A 21,513-nucleotide genomic window follows, 5' to 3' on the forward strand; every position below is an offset into this window, starting at 1 on the left:
AAAAAAAAAGCAATGGAGAACATTCTCTTTATATTTCCAGTGACAATAAAAGGGATACAGAAATCATATTTGAGCCTTAAAATGACAAATACAGAAGAATGGACAATTATAAAGCAAAGGCTCAGGAATTGAGTTGTTGGAGTAAATGCATTTGCACATATGCGAATTGTTTTGTTCAAGTATAGCCCATCCCAGGGGAGAGGGATACAGCCACAATTCCTGGAAAAATGTTTATTCGAAGAAACATAGCCTTGGTGTCATTTCTCATTAGGGAGAAGGAGTTCCCCTTAAACTGGACATTACTTTTCCCAACAAAGGAACCAAGTAACCATCTTCTGTCAATACTAGACCTTGGGCAAGACTCTACTTTGAACAGAACCAAAAAAGGGAGAGCAGAGCACTTGCCTTCGAGAGAGACAAATAACTGCAGGCTCTGCAGACTGAAAACGAAGCCATTTCACAGAGTGATACAGCATAATAATAATAATAATAATCAGTATGATTCAAGAGAGAGATCTGTGGCCATGCACATTTCCGACTGCTTGCGACATACTAACGCCTTCAATGTTCTCAACAGTAGTAGGTATTCAGGAGAATTTCTATCCTCATTTTGCAGAAAAGTTAAGTAAACTGCCCCAAATCACAGAACCAAGATTTGGATCTGGACCATCTGTGCTCATACCCACAATATTATGCTGCTTGTCAGGAAAAAAGAAAGTTTCTATTTTAAGTGAAATTTGAACTAAATAAGAAAACCCAGTGGACATAAGCAGAGAACGTGAACCACGTAAAGCACTTAGAAGATCAGCATATCCTAAAAGAAGAAGAGACATCTGGATGAGAAAGAACAAAACTATCCTCTTACCTTGTGCAAAAGTTTCAAAAAAAATTCCTAGTTCAGAGGTGACAAAGTGAAACAGGGAAAGAGAGGGGGAAGTCGGCAGGAGGGAAACATTAGAAATAAATATCAGAACCTCAAAGGATAGAATTTGCAATGTGCTATGCAGAATTTTATTTCAGTAAACCATATTTCTTGTCATCCATAATTCTGTTCTTGATGGATCCTTTTGTTTTCTGAACAAAATGCTGAGATATGACTCGGTTATTTCAGGAGATAGATATTTAGGCTGGACAGACCTATATGACGACGGGCAGTCATAACTGGAGAACACAAGCGTTCAGCAGCACCCATTGGGGAATGTGGCCTCAACAGGACTATTTCTCTCTGGCTATGCTCTGTATTTTACAAAGTTACTCAAAGATCTCATGTCATAATAGTTAAAGCTTTAATACACGCCAACAGCCAAAGCCTGGGGGCTGGGACAGGATAATCATTTTATTCATTGTAAGGCTAGATATGATAATTAAGTTATAAAGAACTCAGAGGTGCCAGGGCAGAACTATCAAAATCATAAACAATGATTAAGCAGAGCCTAAAAAGAAGCAAAGACAATCAGGCTTTCTAAACAGAACAGTAGGCTACAGAGAAATGCGAGAGCAAACATTAGGCATTAACTGGGGACTTCAGGGTGAATTCCTGACTCCAGATTTCGTAAAACACTGAAATGCATTCCAAAAACAGGTAACAGAATCTCGGAGTCTGTGACTTTTTATTTTGAATCTTTTGAAGTAAAGAATACACTGGCCTGGGGTGGTTTTAACACAGTCTTTCTTTGCAACTGGGACTGGCTTGGCTGGGGTCTCCAGGTCCGGGAAGGCAGGCCGCGATGGGCCCTAACTCCCACAGAAGCCCAGCAAGGGGCGGCACACCCCCTGGCAGCAGGCTCTGCTCCTCGGCTCCTCGGGCCATCGTCGGAACCCCGAATGGTGCCAAGAGCAGATTTTTATTTTCCGTTGTTGTCAGTGAAGTCCTGTCTTCCATAAATGTAAACTAGGCTTAATTAGGACTTTTATTTAGAAAAGAAAAAAAAAATGGGTTCTTTAGGGGAAAGATTTCTAAGGACCTCCTTCAATACCGTATAGCAAAAACACAGAACATGCCATATGAACCCCGCTTGGGAAATTCAAATAAGGAGCTTTAGAAACATAACGTGATTTGGCAAGAGCGTGATTTGAATGTGGTTGTGAGGTCCCACTAGCAACATATGCTTTTACTAAGCTGCGCTATTCCTTTTCTTTCACAGCCGGAGCTTTTAAAACGTTACTTTATATTTTCTACGATTATCATTCTGAACCCAAAGTAGTTAACTCTGAATAAAACTATCCTATTATGAAATTAGAGCTCGTCCTGAAAGGGGGGGGTGGGGGGAGAAAGACGTTTGAATTTGACCTCTTTCCCTTCTCTCCACCCTCTCCAAATACACTCACAAAAACCAAAGCAGGGTTGGGGGGTGCGCAGAGGGGGAGAAGTCTGCTTATGATTATGAGTTGAACTTTGAACTGTTCCTATTGTTCCTGCCAAGGAGTTTTGAATGCTAATGTAAAAAGATATATATATATATAAAGTTAGATCTGCTAAGGTATTTTAAGAGTCTACTGTAATGCACCAACCTTTTTTTCCCCCTTGCTTCATTGTTAAAGATAATATGCCTATCTAACAAAAATGCTTTCAAGATGTAACCATATTTTGAAATGAGTATCATAATACATCCTTTGCAAGCCTGGAATTTGGAAACAAAGAACATGCTTTAATCTGTTTTTCTTCCTACCTGATGAGCAGGGCGACAATGCTGCCGGAGAGTTTAGACATGTCCCCAGTCTCATTTGCTTTTTTCCCTCTTTCTTCATCATGTGGAACCTGACAACCTTTCTTTCTGAAGCTACATAAATTAGACAGGGTGAAGACTATCAGCTCTCTTCCTAGCTCCAAAACAAGCCAAGACAAGAAAGGATGCCCTGGTTGACAGACAGACTTCCAGTGTTTCTGCTAAACCGGTAGGGCAGTAAGCTCCCCGTGCTCTCCTCTCCACTGAAATCACAACCGAGGCTAGATCCCAGGCTTTCTTTCACTTTTCTCCCTTTTACATAGTTAAAAGGCTATTTCATGTTATGTAAAAAGGGACCAAGAAGCCAAACGTATAGTCTTCACTGTGAATTCCCATTCTGTCTCAAAAACGCTTCCTGGAGTATCACCTCCCGCGTTGTCTTACCTGAGAAGCCCTGACTCAAGTGACTTCACTGGTGGAAATGGTGTTTGAACAGTAATGACTTGACCTTTCCCTGCTGAGGCCTGGGATGGCAAAAATTATCTGTGCTTTTTCAAAGAAGTAGAAAAAGAATGTCAACCAAAGAAGAAAGGGCGTAGGTCTCAGTTTGCGGAGGGAGTGACACAGCAATATAACCATCTGATGAGGGGAGATAATCAGCGCTGTCCCCATGACAGGAGGGATGGGAAAGCCCCAAGGGAGGTACTCAGTGAGTAGAAGGCTCCCAATATATTTTAACTGAATCTGGATCTCAATTTTGTCTTTGAGAGCAAGGTTTCCACGTGGGCCCTAAGAAAACCTTAATTTTCCTAAAAGAGGTTTTGGTTAAGATTTCAGGCCATCAGAGGACAACTCAAGGATCTAGTTTATTCATAGAAAGCATTAGTCACCCTGAAAAACTTTCCATTGTCAACACCCTCGGGCCTCTAGAAAGAAGATCACTGTTATGAATTGCAAAGCCTACCAATCTTCTCCAACAGTGTACAAGGTTGCATTAGGGGAAACCTGATCTCAAACAGAATAAATCTCTATTATTTCTAACAGACGTAGGTTACAGATGGGAAATTTCTAAGCAATTATTTCGGGGTCTTGGTGGTTTTTTCCCTACGTTCTGGCCCATTAGCGGCGGTATCTAGATTCCAACAAAAGCCCCCTCCATGGGAAGCCTATGGTTCCTCTTCTCCTAGCCAGAATCAGAACACTGGCAAAATTATTCCAACATTGTGGAATTTAGCAAAACCACTGCATTACTAGACAGTTATGTATGCAATAGTGTCTAATTGGCTAACTGCAGGAATAATAGATGGACAATTGTTACCTTCTGATGAAATCTGGATAGATGTGGCTTAAATCAAGCAATATGGTGACCCTGAAGTTAACGTATAAAACAATCAACAAAACAAAACAAAACAAAACAAACCCTCAGGCACGCCTGGGTGGCTTAGTTGGTTAAGTTTCTGACTCTTGATTTCAGCTCAGGTCGTGATCTCAAGGTCCTCAGATCCAGCCCTGAGTTGGGCTCTGCACTCAGTGGAGAGTGTGCTTGAGATTCTCTCCTTCCTTCCCTCTCCCTCTGCCCCTCCCCCTATTCTCTCTCTGTCTCTCTCTCTCTCTCTATCTCAAATATATAAATAAAATATATTTTTTAAAATATCCAGTTTTTCATTCATCAGAAATGTCTAAGAGAAGATTTTGGACATTTTGAATTTGAGGCAAAAATACAGTTAATGTATACTAAATACATTAGGTAATTTACAAATATTACCAAACTTCGTTGTTAATAGAAGTGCACACAGTATCCCTGCTCTACACACGAGGACACTGAAGCTCACAAAGTTTAAATGAATTGCTCAAAGACATTCAACCAGCAGTGGGAAAGTTACATCTGAATCTAGGGTATCTTTATGCCTACTTAGACTCTCACAGAGTGACCTGGAATTTGTACAGAGATTGAAGGGACTGAGAGACGAGATGGAGAGAGATATTCATGCCCCTCTTTGCTTTTATTACTATCTATAAAACATTAAGTTGTGGAGAGATTAGAATGCTGGGCTTGTAAACTACTCCCCAAATTGCTTAATTAATCTCTACCTCCTAAGTGATATTGCATATAATTTATAATTGCATTTTCCATAGCACCTTTGTGGCAGAACAAAACTCAGAAGAGCAGAAACCTCTTCCTGGAAGAGCAGAGGGAACCAGCAGAATCAAGGACACAGTATATCCCCCTGGTTTTCCCTCCTTGGCATTCCCCAGGATCTCGCTATTAATTTCACATTCCCCAGGGTGGGTGAGAAATGAATTTTCTGTCCTTTCCATCAAATACCATTACTTTCTCCACAGAAATCAACCTTTAGTAGACACTTGCTTGCCATTCCAGCCAAATGTAATGAGAAAAAGAAAATAAGTGGTAACAAAATAAAATTAGAATGTGTCACAAGTCAAGAAAGTGCCTGGCTTAAATGGCTGACTCATATTTTTCCCTTAGCAGGATGTCATATGTTCATAGTTCTGAGGGCACACTGTTGAATGGCCAACAGAAGTCACTCTTCACAGATCACTACATCTGCAACTGGCAGGGGAAGCTGAAAGAGGGAGGTTGAAGAAGAAGAAGGAGGGGACAGGGGCATAAGCATCAACCCAATGAATTTATTGGGATCCTACTGTGTGCAAGACATAGCACAGTACAGAACAAGAAAAGTGGGTTAGGAAGCTAGGAAGCACTAGATGCAAATCCCAGTGTGAAGATCTAGTAGACATGTCCCACGGGGCACATTATTTCACCTTTGAATATCAATTCCTAATTTCAAAAACAGCGAATGCCAAAGCCTAATTTGAAGAATTGTTAGAAGGGAACAAACTTGCCCTTGCCTGTGTGAGGAAGACTGTCATTGTCACCAATACCCATTTTTCCCCACAGTTATTGATTAGGATTGTAACTACCCTACTAGAAACTAAATTTCTTACTGACCCTCGGAGGTGTGGTCATGTCAGTGCTTTCTTGCCAGTGGAATATTGATGAAAACGATGTGTGCTTTTTCCCAGCTTGATCCATAAAGTTTGCCTGCACTTCCCACCACCACCACACCTCCATCCTCCCTCTAGTTGGCACTGCAATGCACAAAGTAATCCTGAGGATGAACAAAGATGCCATTAGCCTATGTCCTGAATAAGATCTTAAGTAGGAGGACTGACACTTTCCAAGAACACTTTTGAGGCAAAAATAATAATAATAAAAATAAAAATAAAATAAAAGGGAGGGGGCAATTTCCCTTAAGGATCTAAATTTTCGAAGTCTGTCTTTATAGTAGCTTACCTTAACTAATATACTCAGGCATTCCAAGGATTACAAATAGTAGTGTATAAAGCACAACTCCTTATTTTTATTTTTTTAAAAGATTTTACTTATTTATTCATGAGAGACACAGAAACAGAGAGAGAGGCAGAGACACAGGCAGAGGGAGAAGCAGGCTCCCCACAGGGAGCCTGATGTGGGACTCCATCCTGGGTCTCCAGGATCAGGCCCTGGGCTGAAGGTGGCGCTAAACTGCTGAACCACCTAGGCTGCGCACAACTCCTATTTTTAGAAGTTTGCAATCTAGTTGAGGATTTAAGACACACAAGTATCTGTACCTCAAGGCTGTATGTGGATAAGGATTCGCTAATGATATGGAAAAGATAATGCAATGTGTTCAAGAAAAGATTCCATTTTTCCTTTGGCCAACAAGTAATTCTGTATTTTCCAGCTCTCTTTATATCTACATGGGAAAATGTGACTAGTTACAGCCCATAGAATGGAATGCCAGTGCTAAGCCTGGCTCTTCAAATGTCCAGAGAAGTCCTCACAGTGTCATGTCTTTATACTATCTACCACAGAAAGTCCCCCAGAGGCCTCTGAGATGTAGGGGTTGCCATGGTGCAAGGCCTCCAGCTCCTCCTCATGGAGCAGCACACCCAACAGAGATACCTGACCAAGAGGGTTGTTGCAGTTTCATGCCTACAGGATAAGTTATCTTCTCAATGTGCTAAGCTTCTGAGACTGGGGGCTATTACAGCCATCAGCCAATCATGACCAATACAATGATGTAAACAAGTGACCAGAAAAAAAGAAAATACTTTGTGCTTGGGAATGATGGGGGGTTTCTTCAGGAGTTAGTGTTTGAACTCATGTAGTTAAGCAGAAATGAGGGAGGAGGATGGATTGTGAATGTATAGTTACTGAGTTCAGATTTTATCTGGCATAATTTTCCCAACTGCCTCAGACCAAATGCTTATTGGGTAAAGGAATTTCCTTTGAGTCTCAGATGTTTTTAAGCCAGCAAATTTTTTTTTCAGATGAAATCTCACATGAACCCCTTATATTTAAACAGATATAGGTGGAGTCACTCATACTTAAATAGACAAGGCTCTGGTAACTCTGTCTTCTTGGACACCTTCCTAAAATCTTTCATAGTGCCTACATACCCCCAAATCTCTCCTGCGGAACCCTCAAATGCTTAGGAACGGAGTCTGAACACCACTCTATCAGATCACAGATGTAATCTAATAGCCTTGTTCTGACTCTTCCTGGGGGATCACAGCAAGCAATGAAATATAAAGGGTGCAGTGGCAAACTCTGGCATTTATCCAGTTACCCAGAAGACACCACCCCTAAAATTACATCAACAGAAGTAATCTATTTGGGATACCCAATCTTTCTGTTTGTCTACTCTGTGCTTTTTGCCTTCTAAGGATAAAATTCTGCTTGATTCTTTTCTGTGAGAATGATCATTGTAAAAGCACATTGAAGCCCTCTCAAAATCAGCCAGTCTGTTATAAAATAAATAAGTCATGGAGATGTAATGTACAGCATGGTGACTATAGTTATCGCATCCTTGAAAGTTGCTAAGAGAGTTCATCTTAAAAGTTCTCATCACTAGCAGATAGTTCTGTCACTATGCATGGTGAAGGATGTTAACTAGACTTACTATGGTGACCATCTTGCAAAATCTACAAACACTGAATCCTTATGTTTGCCCACTTGAAACCAATATAATGTTGTATGTCAATTATACCTCAGAAAACCCCAACTGGTCTGTAATATAGTATATATGAACAGAGGAGGGAGAAGATTTATTTGATTTATGCTTGCTTCTTGTCCTCTGTTCTGAATTTTCTGAAAACTCAATTTCTATATTATATGTCTTCCATTTGTACAGACTACTTCATTTAACCAAGTGGAAGGAAGCAACCAAGGTGAAGTCATTAAATGCTGCAGGTAGAACTTGAACCCAGGGCTCTCTGTGTTTATTCAACTCAATGGTTCTGCTTCCCCTCAATCCCCCAGCCCCCAATCCCCCAGCCCCCGGCCAAAAAAGCTCATTCTCTTGGCATTTACCCATCTCCATGATGGTCTGTCTCTTGCTCATCTCACTTTTTTGGGAACCAAACAGTCTGGAAGCTAGTATTCTTATCTATAATAGAATATAATAATATGTCAATGATGGTCCCAAGAATGAGACTGAATATGAGAAAAGATAAAATACATTATTCCTACATTCTCAAGGAAGGGAAAATTATATGATATACATTTTAGAAAGTAGCTAAAAGTTTAGCATTTCAAAAGAAAAGCTTCTATTCCTTGAAATTCACTTATATGAACCTCTTTATTGCCTAATGGCATGTAAATGAATTATATCCTTTTTCATATTAACAATAATAATAGTTGTCATTTATTACTTGCCTGCTATTCGTGAAGCTAGACATTAACCACCAAGCCTTATGACAACTCCAGAATTAAGTATTAATATCCCTGATTTACAGGTGGAGCAATTGAGGTTTGGCGAGAATTACTCTTTTCCAACTCCACCCAGCTGCTAAGCAGTGAAGTTGGTATTCAAACCTAACCCTTTCTTATTCCCAAAGTTATGCACCTTCCAACAAACCACAGTTGCCATATTTTTTTCCACTCAGGCAGAAATAGGTTTTACAGGTGCTCATGCAGCTCTTTTGCAAAACACATAGTAACATTTAAAACAAGCCTGATACAGACCTGTATGGTATCTGTGAAAATTTTCTGAGTGAAATATAGCTCTCTCATCTGTCAACGTCAGAGTGATGACCAGAGGCCCAAATGTGCAAGCTGAAAAACACAAAAGTTATTCCTATCATCATTTGCTGATGTGCTATTGCCAGAAGTCTCCCATCCCACCTCTAATAGTTTTTAATATCCTGAAGTTATTCAAGAGTGTCTTGAATTTGTAAAGGACAAATTCTTGGCTATACCTCCAGAAGAGACTCCACAGAGCAAGGGACTCACCGATGTCTTCCTCAAGTTGTTACCAGCTGTTTGTCTAATCATTCCATAAGACACATTTGGTTTGTTCCAATTCCAACATTTCCTTTTCACCAAAATGTGGCTCTTTCTCCCATAGACCTTACTCAAAACCCTGCCTCATCTTAAATCTAATTTACATGAAATCCTCCCAATGGGTTCTAGGATTTAATTTTTACCTATAGGCCATATTTCAAAAATATGTGTTTATAGGATAATTCAGGAATTTCTCAGCCCTGAAATCTAAAACTGAACAGTTGAGATAGACTCTCACTGACAGTAGTTCTTTGTAAGGCATTGGAATTAGGGGACTCTATTTGTGCATACCTTCAAGTGAATGCTTAGTAAACTTCAAAGGTAACCTTTTAAAGGTAGTTTGGCCTGCTGAGAATCTGATAAAAACTATGATTGCGTTCCACAGAAAATAATGTACAGGCACCCAAATTTTGGGGAACACTTTCAGGGGACTCACAGAACCAGGGAAGTTTCTAATCCCAAGTTAAGATCCTTTGCTTGGAAAAGGAAGCAAAGACAAAACAACTGCCATTATCCCTGTTATGTTGACATCAATCCAGGGAATTAGATTTTTTTTAAAGGAGTGACCTATAAATGAGAAGTTTATGTAGTAATGATGCTACACAGAACAGCTGTCACAAGAGCCACATTGAGGACTGGGTATGGACCCCTCCCTGCTGGAAGCCTTCCACACCAGTTCAAAGGTGGTCGCTGCCCCTTGGGATACTACCTGGTATGTTTGGAAGAGCATTCATTCATTCATTCATTCAATTCACAGATCAATTAACACTTACTAGGCGTGGGTCCACCAGGTTTAGGCAATATATTGAGGATTAAAAGACAAAGAAAACAGCCCCTGAATAAACTCTGTTGCCAGCTCTTTTCTGCTCCACCTTTTTACCCAGCCTTACACCCACCTCGCCCCAGCTCTGCTACAACTTTCTTTTTTTTTTTTTTTTAAATTTTTATTTATTTATGATAGTCACACACAGAGAGAGAGAGAGAGAGAGAGGCAGAGACACAGGCAGAGGGAGAAGCAGGCTCCATGCACCGGGAGCCCGACGTGGGATTCGATCCCGGGTCTCCAGGATCGCGCCCTGGGCCAAAGGCAGGCGCCAAACCGCTGCGCCACCCAGGGATCCCTGCTACAACTTTCAAACCAAGTAATTTATCAAATTTTAGTCACATGAAACAAGGACAATTGTGAAGGTTAAGGTTTGTTGTCATGTATGGATAAAACCAAAGAAGAGTTATTCATTTCCCTGTAACCCCCTGCATCTAGAAAGGTGCCATGAAGAGAACTGAAAAATTGGATTGCATCAGACCTATGAAGTCAGAGGTGGGTATGGAAGTCAGGGAGAACCATAGCCCCTATAAGCCTTGACGCTTTGGTGAGATCGAGGCAATTGACCTAACTATTCACATCCAGATATAGATCTGATTATATTGGGCAATTATATAGGGTAGCTTATTCTTCTTCAATAACAGCAGCAATAACTGTTCTGTAATTTATGAGGCACTTCCCATATGGATGGCACTGTGCTAAGTAAGTGCTTTACATGAATCATCTAATTTATTGTCTACAACAACCCGAAGGAGACACCTTTTTTATTTTTCTGAATTTGCAGACAAAGAAACTGTGGCTTAGAGAATTTAAACAGGTTTGCCAAGGTGGTAAAGATGTAAGTATCAGAATAGACTCAAATCTAGAGCAGTCTGGCACAAAGTCAGGGCTCTCAACCACTACGATAGTCTTCAACGCTCCACAGAGTCCAGAAGAAATACAACATCAAGTAGATGTTAGAATGCTCTGTTAGAAAACAATCCAGAAACCCCAAAATGTTAGAGAACAGTGCTTATAACTAGATTTGAGAGTACAAAGAAGGCATTTGCTTAAGGAATCAAACTTCTATATGTCTTTTTCAAGCAAGAGAAGGAGAGAGAACATATGCATGTGCTAGTGTAGGAAGGGACAGAGGGAGAGAGAGAGAATTGCAACCAGACATGCGGCTCCATCTCAGGACCCTGAGATCACAACTTGAGCCAAAATCAAGACTCAGATGTCTAACCGACTAAGCCACCCAGGCTCCCCAAACTTAAACAATATTGATAGTAGATTCTGACACACCAAACAGAAAACTGTCTTGAGCATATTTTGGCCTTTCTCACTCCAGCTCCCATCTCTGGGCCCCTATAAACTTGTGGAAAAGGCTTAGTTCCATTCACACTATTTTAATTTCACAACATATTCCTTATATCCATAGCCTAAAACTGAGGTCATAAATTATAACTGTGTCTCTTCAAGTCTCTCGCCTTCTCAGTACCACTGTGCAGATCACATTACTGTGGAAACTAAGAAACTACAGAGAAATTGAGGGAAATACTCATTTTAATGCCAGAATCAAAACAAAGTTACTAACCCCTGATAAACCACCCCCAGGGGCAACAATGGTAATGAAGTTGGTTTCTTAGGGAACGCCTCAGGAAAGATCAAGTCACAAAAATTCAAATGGTAGCCTTAGGTCCTTTCTGCAAACTGAGGCACCTCTGTCAAATGTAGGGCTTCTCATCTGTCAGTTGGCAAAGGGCTCCAGTCAGAGACCTCAGTTTTTTCTTTCCATTTCCTAAAATAAAATACAATATGTAACACTTAATTAACATTCTTTGTCAATGTCTTTCCTCAATCCTAAGGGTAAAGCTATAATCTTCTCAACTCCCCTAAGCACTGTTAAAGCTGCATGTACCAAGTTGGAAAGGAACTCTTTGTTTGGATGTAATAAGTGAGTTATTGCACGTTAAATAATGATCAAAATGCTTATTAAAACCTGCTTAAGGAATACAAGTCCTATCAATTGCAGAGCTTTTAACCCTCAGTAATTATGTCATTTGTAATCAATTGCCATTTTCATTAGTCATATTATTATATTCTGTAGCTGGTTTCTATTACATAATTGTTTATCCTCAATAAATATGTTTTAATAAGCAGTTGTATTTATACTCCATGAAATAACAGTCTTAATTAATCTAAGTTGAATACTCATTTGGGAACTTAAATCAGAAGTCTTGCCAAAATTCTGTAAGCATGATTCATGTCAAGTTGAATAACAAAAGGTGTGCAATGTGCTTAAAAAGTACATATTACAGTGACTGCATTTCACAGGAAGGTTGTGGAGTGGTTATTTTTTATTTTTAAATCTTGTAACTTTTCAAAGAAGGAAGATTCTTTTTTTAAAGACTTCATGACAACATCCCTGTAAGTTTGCTGTACACTACTCAGAAAGGATGTATCTTCTTTTATTCTTCTCTTAGTTTTGGTTTTTCTATGACCAAAGTAGACAAAGTTACTTTATAAAGGACAAAAAGGGAATGGGGTTTGCCGCATGATAGTTTTGGACAGCATCATTTTAAGAGAGTTAGAGGTAAAATATCAAATTTCATTTAACAGAGAAATGTTAACCAAAGGCAAAAGTACATGGTTCATTTTTCATTTCTCAAAACTGTTAGACTGAGTTGTCTGACTGGCAAAAGAGATTAATCGGAAAGCAGTTTTTCTGGTAACTACACTGACTTTTCTCAGACAGTCCTAGGAAATTAAAAACTAACTCTAAAAGAGTAAAAGATGTTTAGGAAAGAAGAAAACAAAAGACACAGCAACTAATTTTCATGTTTCATCAGATAATCAAACCCCTTTTTGCTGTACTCTGAAGAAGTTCAGGACATTAGGGGATGAGGAATGTTCTAGAATTACTGAACCAAAAAAAAGTCAGAGATATTCCCATGGGGAACACACTTTAAGCTCATTTGATACATATCATACATACATTGACTTAGACCAATTACATGCAGCTGATAGCAAATTCAGCCCATGGGAGACCTTGAAAGAGTGGACCAGATGACCAAGCAACATGACCTGGACCACAGAAAGGTTTGCCGACGTGTGCAAACAGGCTAGGTTGTGGGGACACCAAGGTCTGGGCAGAGCAGAAGTTCTTGGGCAGATCCTTCACCTCTCAGAAGCTCATTTTTAATAGATGACATTTCTCAAATCCCATAGTCCACGTGACTATTGCTTTTCAACACATATTTTGAAAATCTTTAGAACCATCAGATAACTTTCAGTGATTTTTTGTTAAGGTCATATTAAGGTTAGCATAGAAAGAGGACCACCCACATAGCCAAACTGGCATGTCTCTTTTCAGTTTTCATTGTCAAAAGGACAAAGGAACTGTTTTAATGAAGTGTTTTTCAGTTGTCTTTTGTTTCATATTTTACACAGGAAAAAGGAAAATGTTTCCTCAGTTCGGGGCATCTGAATCATATTTCCAAGGGGACAGGCATTTTCAGGACAGTAAGTACTAAATTATAAATAACTTTCAATAAATTAAACTGTAGTCTGGCTTTTTTTTTTTCTTCCTTGGAAACATTTAGCCTTCAGAAGACTTAATTGTTCTTCAAGGTAAAACGACAGTTGCTTCTAAAGTATATAAGGCAATTGGGCATATGTCAGTTACAAAGTAGTGACGAGATAATGTGGTACAACATACTTTAGTGAGAAACTCCACTGAACTAATGAATGCAAATATATTCTAGCTTTCTGCCTCTTGTCAGCTAATCCAACTTGCAAAACTGGACGAGCTCTCTATTACTGGTTTGAAGACCATAACAGTTCTTGTTATAATCCAATGCCATCTCTCCACAAGTAGAGCGAAGGAGACAAATGAGGCAGTTATCCCCATAATCAGAGGCCAGAAAATCAACTGGGCCACAACTGTTTAGAGACTCCAGGTGAACATATTTAAGGCTCTGTATTCTTCAGTTAAGTGTTTCTTTTGTTTACTTATCATCACAGATATGACCCAAAAAGTTCCACAAAAAGTTTCACAAAAAGAAGGAACATGAATCCAATGGTCTATACTTTCCTAGTTACGTGTAGTCAAATGAATGGAGGTAGAGCCTATTTACACACACACACACACACACACACATACACACACACACATCATAACTCCAAGTTGCCCATCTTTCTCAATTATGGGGACAAGTGATTTTAAGAGTGCTTCATTAGGAATTGGAGATTTCTCTTATAATCCTGCCCAGAGCAGGAACATTTTCCAAAACATAGGCGCAATGACAGCAGTAATTAAGACAGAGAATTAAATTGCTTATCTTGAGATTTCAGGAATCAAAGGGAGAGATATTTTTGGACTGGAGACTTTGTCTTACTCTTAAGATCCTCTCAACTATAAAATAGAGATCCACCTATAAATTAGTATGATCGGAAGCCTCTAGAAGTAGAGAATGGAGGGAAAAACTAAACTTAGTCTTCTCTTCCGCTCAACCCAAGCAAGTTTTATTTCTCTGCTATTGTTTCAGAGTATATTTACAACCAGGTTTTTCCCCACTGTATCGCCATTTGTCCTTCACACCTATAAGTCAACCCAATCATTTCCTTATACTGCAATTTTAAAATGCATCCAGATAGAGGCAAATCTCTTACTTAGGAAGGAGAGCTAGAAGCACCCCCTAGGAAGGGGTAAGGCAAATTTTGTTCCTCAGAGTATGCAGAAACACATACAGAAATAGAAATAAGAGGAATATAGGAAAATCAGTGCCTCAGGCATTTCACAGAGGGACTCTACTCCCTAGATACTTCCAGGATCTTCTTACCTGGGTGATTAGAACAGGGAGCTTTGCTTTATTCACCCTCTTGGCTCCACCATTACCTAACTTTTGAGTCTAGAAATTTAATGAATGTTTAGTGACTAAGTGGATACAAGAGTAAATAGAATGGCAAATCCTGTAGAAGAAGATGGAGGAGAATTAAAACATGAAAAGAGAAAGATTAGACAACAAAAGTCTGCCTTGCTCCTCCCAAGCAGATTTCCTGAGAGCAGGAGCAGCTTCTCTTCGTACTGGGCCATAATGCTGAGTTTCTACAGCCTCAAGATCGACAGTGCTCCCTCTCATTTCTTCTCCCACTGCCCTTCCCTTCTTTCCAAATTAAGGAAGTTTGTAAAGTATGTGACTGCACAGACCACCAGGCTAACAGCCAACTGTCTTCTGGGGAAAGCCAAGCCTAAATCTCATTTTAAAAGGATACTGATTGTATTATGGTCCTAGGTTACTGTAATCAGAGAAAACACAGTGAACTTGCATGTTCTCAAATATGTGCAAAATTTGTACACTGTGAATATTATGGATCTTTTGAACCTGAAATTTTCAAGTCATTACAATTCTACAAATTGTGTTGTCAAAATACTGAGATTACAGAGACGTGTACCATACATTGGGCTCTTTTCTGCAAAGTTTCCTCTGACTTTCCTCAACTAGATTACAATCTCTCCAACCTCTCAATTCCAGTCACACTTCATCTATAGGCTCTTAGAGCCTTGCCACTTTCTGCTTTCTATTATTGTTTTTAGGCTCACGTCTAATCTCAAATAGAGGCAAGCTACTTGAGGACATTATGCCCCACAAGATCTTTAAAGTACCTTATTCAGTTCTTGCTTCTTGCCATTAGAAGACTCTCAATATTTCCTGTTTGCTTGGATCAAGTGAGTAAATCTATTCTGATCATAGTTCAGTTAAACTATTGGTCAAAAGAACCTTCACAAAGCTTTTAACATCCCAAGGTGTTTAGGATTAACCGTGATAGTTATCTCCCCTCGAGTGTTCATTTTACACTCTGCCTTAAACTACACACTTTATTTGGCATTCCCTCCCTTCTAAACCCCTGCTAGAATCCTAGCAAGGTACTATCATCCTTTTTACAACTGAGGAAGCTGAGGCATAAAATATGATTTAATTTTCCACCTTTTACCCTGCCAGGGACTGAGGAAAACTGGGTTTAAACCGAGGTCATCAGATTCCAAATCCCACACTCATGGCCACGATAGAATCTTATATCCTCGTCAGCAAGTAAGGCCTTCCAGATCTTTATTTCTTTTTTTCTTTTCTTTCTTTTTTTTTTTTAGAAAGAACACAGGCACACTTTATCCACGAACTGGTCAAGCAGCTATGGTCTGAAAAAGCAAGATTCTCCCTTACAAAAAGAAACAAGTTCTTTAAATTCCCTGAAAGCTCCTCCTCAAAAGAAGTGCCAGGACCTTTGAAGAGAGAGTGACAGTAAGTCAGATTTAAACCCAGAATGACCTGGAAGCCCAGATGGACTACAGGCTCCTGTGATACCCGAAAGCCTATTGTGCTGTAAATTTATCGTCTGGGAAGTTGAGTTTTTGTTCTTGAACAGGAAAAGGACTTCAAAGTTTCTGCTCCTACTGGAATAGATCTTTCATAACTCAATTTACCCAGATTTATTTTTCATGAGGTATGAACTTTTTCTTCCAGGGAGATTATTTTTCAACATTTCCTTATAAGTCATTTTCTTAAAGAAAACAATGCAATTAAATATTCAAGAACTTGAGCTGTTGTGTAAGAAGAGTGCATGCTGAAGTGAGTGTAGTCTACATTTAGGCACACGATTAACATTGAAACACAACAGGTATGAATTATTACCCAATCATTCATGCTCTAACGTGTCTTCCTGCTTAATTGGAGTAATAAGTCCGAGGATTCACTGGGGCTTTTTCCTGACTGACATCACCCTTCATTCTTGAAGCAAGATGCTTACAAAGAAATCCTCAAAACAACAATGGAATATTCATTCATATGCACTGGCTTATCCCCAGGTGTTACTTAGGAAATTTGCAGCCCTGGGAATCTTCTTTGTCCTGAAATCGCCCTGTGGGCTGTCATTACTTTCTTATCCTGTATTCAAGGCTTTGGGAGACTTAAAGAACAGAGAGGCAGGGATATTGGTGGAATTTCGAGGAAGTTCACATTTATTTCCATGGGATGCGGTGTTTTTCCACCTTCTTCTCTCCTTCTGCCTTTGCTCTCTTTGCTCTCACTCCCCGGAATTATCTAGACCCTCTGGCTTTTTTCCATCTACATTTTTCTTTTTCTTTTTTTTTTTTTTAAGTCCTTTTTGGACTCATAGCAGTCTGAAGGTTGCCTCTTTTGCATTTGAGGAGTAAAAGGTTATATTGACATTGGGGGCACTGGTGAACATGGGAAATGTTTGGGGTTCTTTGGGAGAATCTCTGAAAGAACATCACCCAGGCAGGAATACAGTCAGCCTGGAAGAAAGATGAGAATATGAAGAACTGCATGATCACTATCAGAGGAAAACTGATCTTGAATAAATAGAATAATATAATTTTTGAAATGTTTACTGTGGGCCAGTCACTGTTCTGGAGTTCTTTCTTCCATTGCCTCCTTTAATGCCAGCCATAACACCTTGAAGGGAGGATGCTGGTTATTCTCCCCTTGCAAATGGGTTAAGTAATCTGCCAAGGTCACACAAGTAGGAAGTGGCAAAGCTAGGATTCAAACATCAAAGTAAAGTGGGTGCTGTGTTAGAAGTATGACCTGCTTCATCCCTTTCATTTACTGTCTCATTGACTCAGGGGAGGAGGAAGGAAATTGATGAAGTGTGATATGAAGCCATTTCAGTGGCTTATTTCTCAATTTTTCTTTCTTTAAATTTAGAAACAATTTCCTCCCTTACCCCAATGTGGCCTCAAATGGCTAAGATAAATTTTATTGAAGACATTTACATTTTGCCTTCATGAAAACTAGAAATTGCCTAAAAGTCAGGAGATAATAGGTTATATGTTCATAAAGAATCCCTAGGAATCCTCCCTTGATGGGGTGCGAAGTAATGGTCAGACAACACTTAATGGCTCTCCTAACGTCAGCATCAGACCAGAAGTGCTGAACGATGTTCTTCTGCACATCTTGCTAGGAAGAATGATAGAAATTTGAGGACTTAGAAAGGCACATTTTGAAAGGTCAGCCAACTAGTCAATCACTTAAAAAGAAAAAGAATCAATCAAATAGCAAGTGCTTTAAGAATCCTAGTAAAGTACAAAGGACAATTCTAGTCTTCAGGAGAGAGAAGGGATAAACCATCGAGAGAGGAAAGAAAGAAGGTAGGGAGATGGGAAGGAGAGAAGGAACAAAGGAAGAGGAGAAGAGAGAGAGGAAAGGAACAGCCTCTGTAAGCAATTGAAATCCTTCATCTGTCATCACTTCTTTGCCGAAAATAATTTATTAAGATTATTTGAGAGAGAGAGAGAGAGAGAGAACAGAGGGCAGGGCAGCAGAAGAGGAAGAGAAGAGCTCTTCCTCTGAGCTGAGCCTGATGTAGGGCTCAATCCCATGACTCTGAGATCATGACCTAAACTGAAATCAAGAGCTGGATGCTCAACTGACTGAGCCAACCAGGTGCCCCTTGTTGAAAATAATTCTAAAAAAATCCTGCATTATCCTCATAAATTCTATTGTGATATTATAGATCTTACATACTTTTTTAGCCTATTAAAAAAGGTAGATGGAAAACAGAAGACAATAGATGCAATTAGTTTCTAATCCTTAAGGATCACTGTAGGTTCTCTGGAACCTATGTATCAGCTAAACAATCTTAGACTGCCTTGAAAATCTAGTTTACTAGGTTTTTACAAAGTCTGTCAGTTATGACTTTTAGTCATCTCCTTAACATATAATGATTCTTTCCTTTGGTGGGCATGTTCAGTATTGACTCAAATTAGATCCCTGGGAATCTCACTGAGGAGGAATAAATGAGAGGATATCTTCTATACTAAGGAGATAGATTGTGATTTGAAATTCAACAATTATTTTGTGCACTATTGCCCTATGACCAAAAAAGTTAGTATTTTTCTATTTATGTTCCTTTCCTGAAAACCTTTTCTCTAAAGTACAGTTCAAATATCTATTGAGGATGATCTAAAAAGGAGATGGAAATGGGAGAGCTTGTGCAGACCACCCAATCTCATGAAACAAATTTTACCAAGAAGGACACATGTTCCTATTTGCTCAAGACAATCCCAGTTTATCTCCGTAGTCCTGGTGGAATTTTTACTTCAACCCCCTTTCACTCCCAAACATGTCCCCATTTGGATGGTAACTTTCATGGTCATCTAGAACATATATCTAACTATATGCATAGAAGAAACACATTTCTTACTTCAGCAGAAAAATACGAGTGCCTTAGACTCAATACTTGTTATGTGGTCTTACATAATTTATTACCTCTGTGAGCCTCAGTGTCCATGTTATAAACTGGGAGATATAATTATCCCCGTAAAGTGTGGTGTAAGGATCCAAAAAGACAGAGTCTATGAAAATGCTTAATAGATTATAAAGCTCTCACAATTGATGGCAATCACTGTTCTAATTTAGCTTTCCATAAATTGGGTGTAAGATAGAACAAAGAAACTGCAAAAATTGAAGACCTGGGAGATAGGACTTCATAAGAAATAGTTGAATCTATCTGACTTCAGACTGGAACAAGAACAAAAATCTTTATGTTTAATTTCTAGGTCACCCACTTGGCCATGTAGAGATTAACAAACAGTAACACACACACACACACACACACACACACACGATCTGTTGAATGTTCTATAGCTTATATATTTATCTTATATAATTTATAGTACATTCTTAAGAGAATATATTTAGCTCCCTTTTACAGATCAGGAAACCAACTTGAAATTGAAAGATTTTTCCAAGATCATACCTGTAAAAAAAGTAGAGTTGTATCTTGATCCCTCTCAGAATGTATATCTGGAAGGAGCTCATTTGTTTAAACCCTGTTGCTGTGATGTGGTAACATTTAATTTCCTGATTGCCCTTGTATTCAGAGATCAAATTATTGGTACATTTAAATTAATCTGAAAGAATAAAGCGAAGGTGATCCTATTACTACCTTCTAGTATTTGCTCTAGGCCATATTTTGATAACATATTTAATCAATGGTGTTGTTAAGGATACTTTATAGAGGGATTTAATAACAGATTTTTATTTTTTCTTGTCTGCCATGAAGCTTTTAATAATATGAGATGTTTTTGCCATTGGCCCTAAGAGTGATTCCACTAATGCCAATGAAATAAGCCCATCTACTTAATTTAACATTAGGAAAGCTCAGTGTGTTTTGTGTTTCTTTACCTGTTCAAACAGGTTAGCAGATAGGTGGCTTATCTGTTTTCTGAAGAGGTTGCTTATTTGTCACAATCCAACAGTGCAAGTCATTGTGATCCTCTTTTATTCAATTGGTGCTGTCAGGAACCTCTGAGGAATAAGTGAACCAAAACAACAAGGGTCCAGCTTGCTTTATTTTGGTCAGCAGGCCAAATGTAAGCCAACTGTTAAATGTGTTTTAAAAATAAAAGGCAAACAAACAAAACAAAAAGAAAAGATTTAAAGATCATGAAAACAGTCTCCTTTCCAAGCTTTTAAAATTATTTATTTTGAACTCTGAGGGTTTTTTAAAATTTTATTTTGATTATGAATTCTTTCTGCTCAAGAACAGAGCAGTAAATTTGGCTCAATATCCCAAAAAAGAGCAGAATTTTTGGCACTGAATCATTATAACAACATAATTTTCCAGCTCATGCCTACTCTTTATCTAGATTAAAGAAGCATTTATTTTTACAGCAAATCTAGGTTCTTTATAGTGAGTGGTGGTAATACTGCATGATAAAGAATCAGCTTGAGGATTAACCCACTAAGCAAGTGGCTTATGGTGAGTAAACTGGCAACTTGGGAACACAGGAGAATCTTATGGTTTATACTTAGTGATTTTCTCCTGTCACTGTTGAGTTGACAGGACTCAAAAAGTGGAAAAGATACACAAATACAGGTGCTAGGGACTTAAACTAGAAGAGCTACTGAGAATAATGCTAGTAAGTCTCTCTTTGCCTCTTCATGCTCTATAGCTCCTCTATAAGTCCTGATAATTTTACCAAAGAATTTCTGTTTGAATCTATCCCTGTCTTCACCATTCCTCCATGTACTCACAGGCACTTAGCAATCACTGCCCCAGCTTCCACGTGGTTTCCAAAACACTAATCTCTCCAACCTTTAGTCCCAAGGTTTTCAAGCTACTTAAGCTGTAAAAATTATTTGTGAGTCTAAAATTGTATGTGGATGCTCGATATGGGAAGAAAGAAAGAGGGAAGGAAGGAGAGAAAAGAAAGAAAGAAGAAAGAAAGAAAAGAGAGAAAGAAAGAAGAAAAGAAAGAAAGAAAGAAAGAAAGAAAGAAAGAAAGAAAAGGAAAGAAAGAAAGAAAGAGGAAAGAAAGAAAGAAAGAAGAAGAAAGAAAGAAAGAAAGAAAGAAAGAAAGAAGAAAGAAAGAAAGAAAGAAAGAAAGAAAGAAAGAAAGAAAGAAAGAAAGAGACAGACAGACATGCTTGGCTTAAAGGAAATCTGGAACCTGGACCCAAGAATAATTTGAAAGCCAAAGCTCTATTCCAATTCCTTTTCTATTCCTAGTGTTGCATCAAGAATTATCTGAGAAGCATAAGATACATACACTGTGGCCTGCCCCCCTATGAGTCCATTCAGTAGGGCTCGGATTGGATTCAGGAACAAGCTTTTTTTTTTTTTTTTTTTTTTTTAAAGATTTTTATTTATCCACTTGAGAGAGAGAGAGA

At 38.8% G+C, this 21,513-nt stretch overlaps 1 long non-coding RNA gene across 4 annotated transcripts in view; it reads right to left on the bottom strand.

The window, feature by feature from the left end:
* Nucleotides 1-21,513, bottom strand: part of LOC111098045 — a 106,813-nt gene that overhangs the window by 26,051 nt on the left and 59,249 nt on the right. For 2 of the 4 annotated variants that reach the window (XR_005366769.1, XR_005366770.1), the window contains exons 2-3: nucleotides 8,698-8,787; nucleotides 8,044-8,119 (exon numbers count right to left, since the gene is read on the bottom strand). This is a non-coding gene — a long non-coding RNA (uncharacterized LOC111098045). Of the gene's footprint in view, nucleotides 1-8,043; nucleotides 8,120-8,697; nucleotides 8,788-19,597; nucleotides 19,752-20,025; nucleotides 20,630-21,513 lie in introns of those variants that run through there. The other 2 variants (XR_005366767.1, XR_005366766.1) reach the window with 2 other exon arrangements.

This window comes from Canis lupus, chromosome 11 (assembly GCF_011100685.1).
Source record: "Canis lupus familiaris isolate Mischka breed German Shepherd chromosome 11, alternate assembly UU_Cfam_GSD_1.0, whole genome shotgun sequence".
NCBI classification, from domain to species: Eukaryota; Metazoa; Chordata; class Mammalia; order Carnivora; family Canidae; genus Canis; species Canis lupus.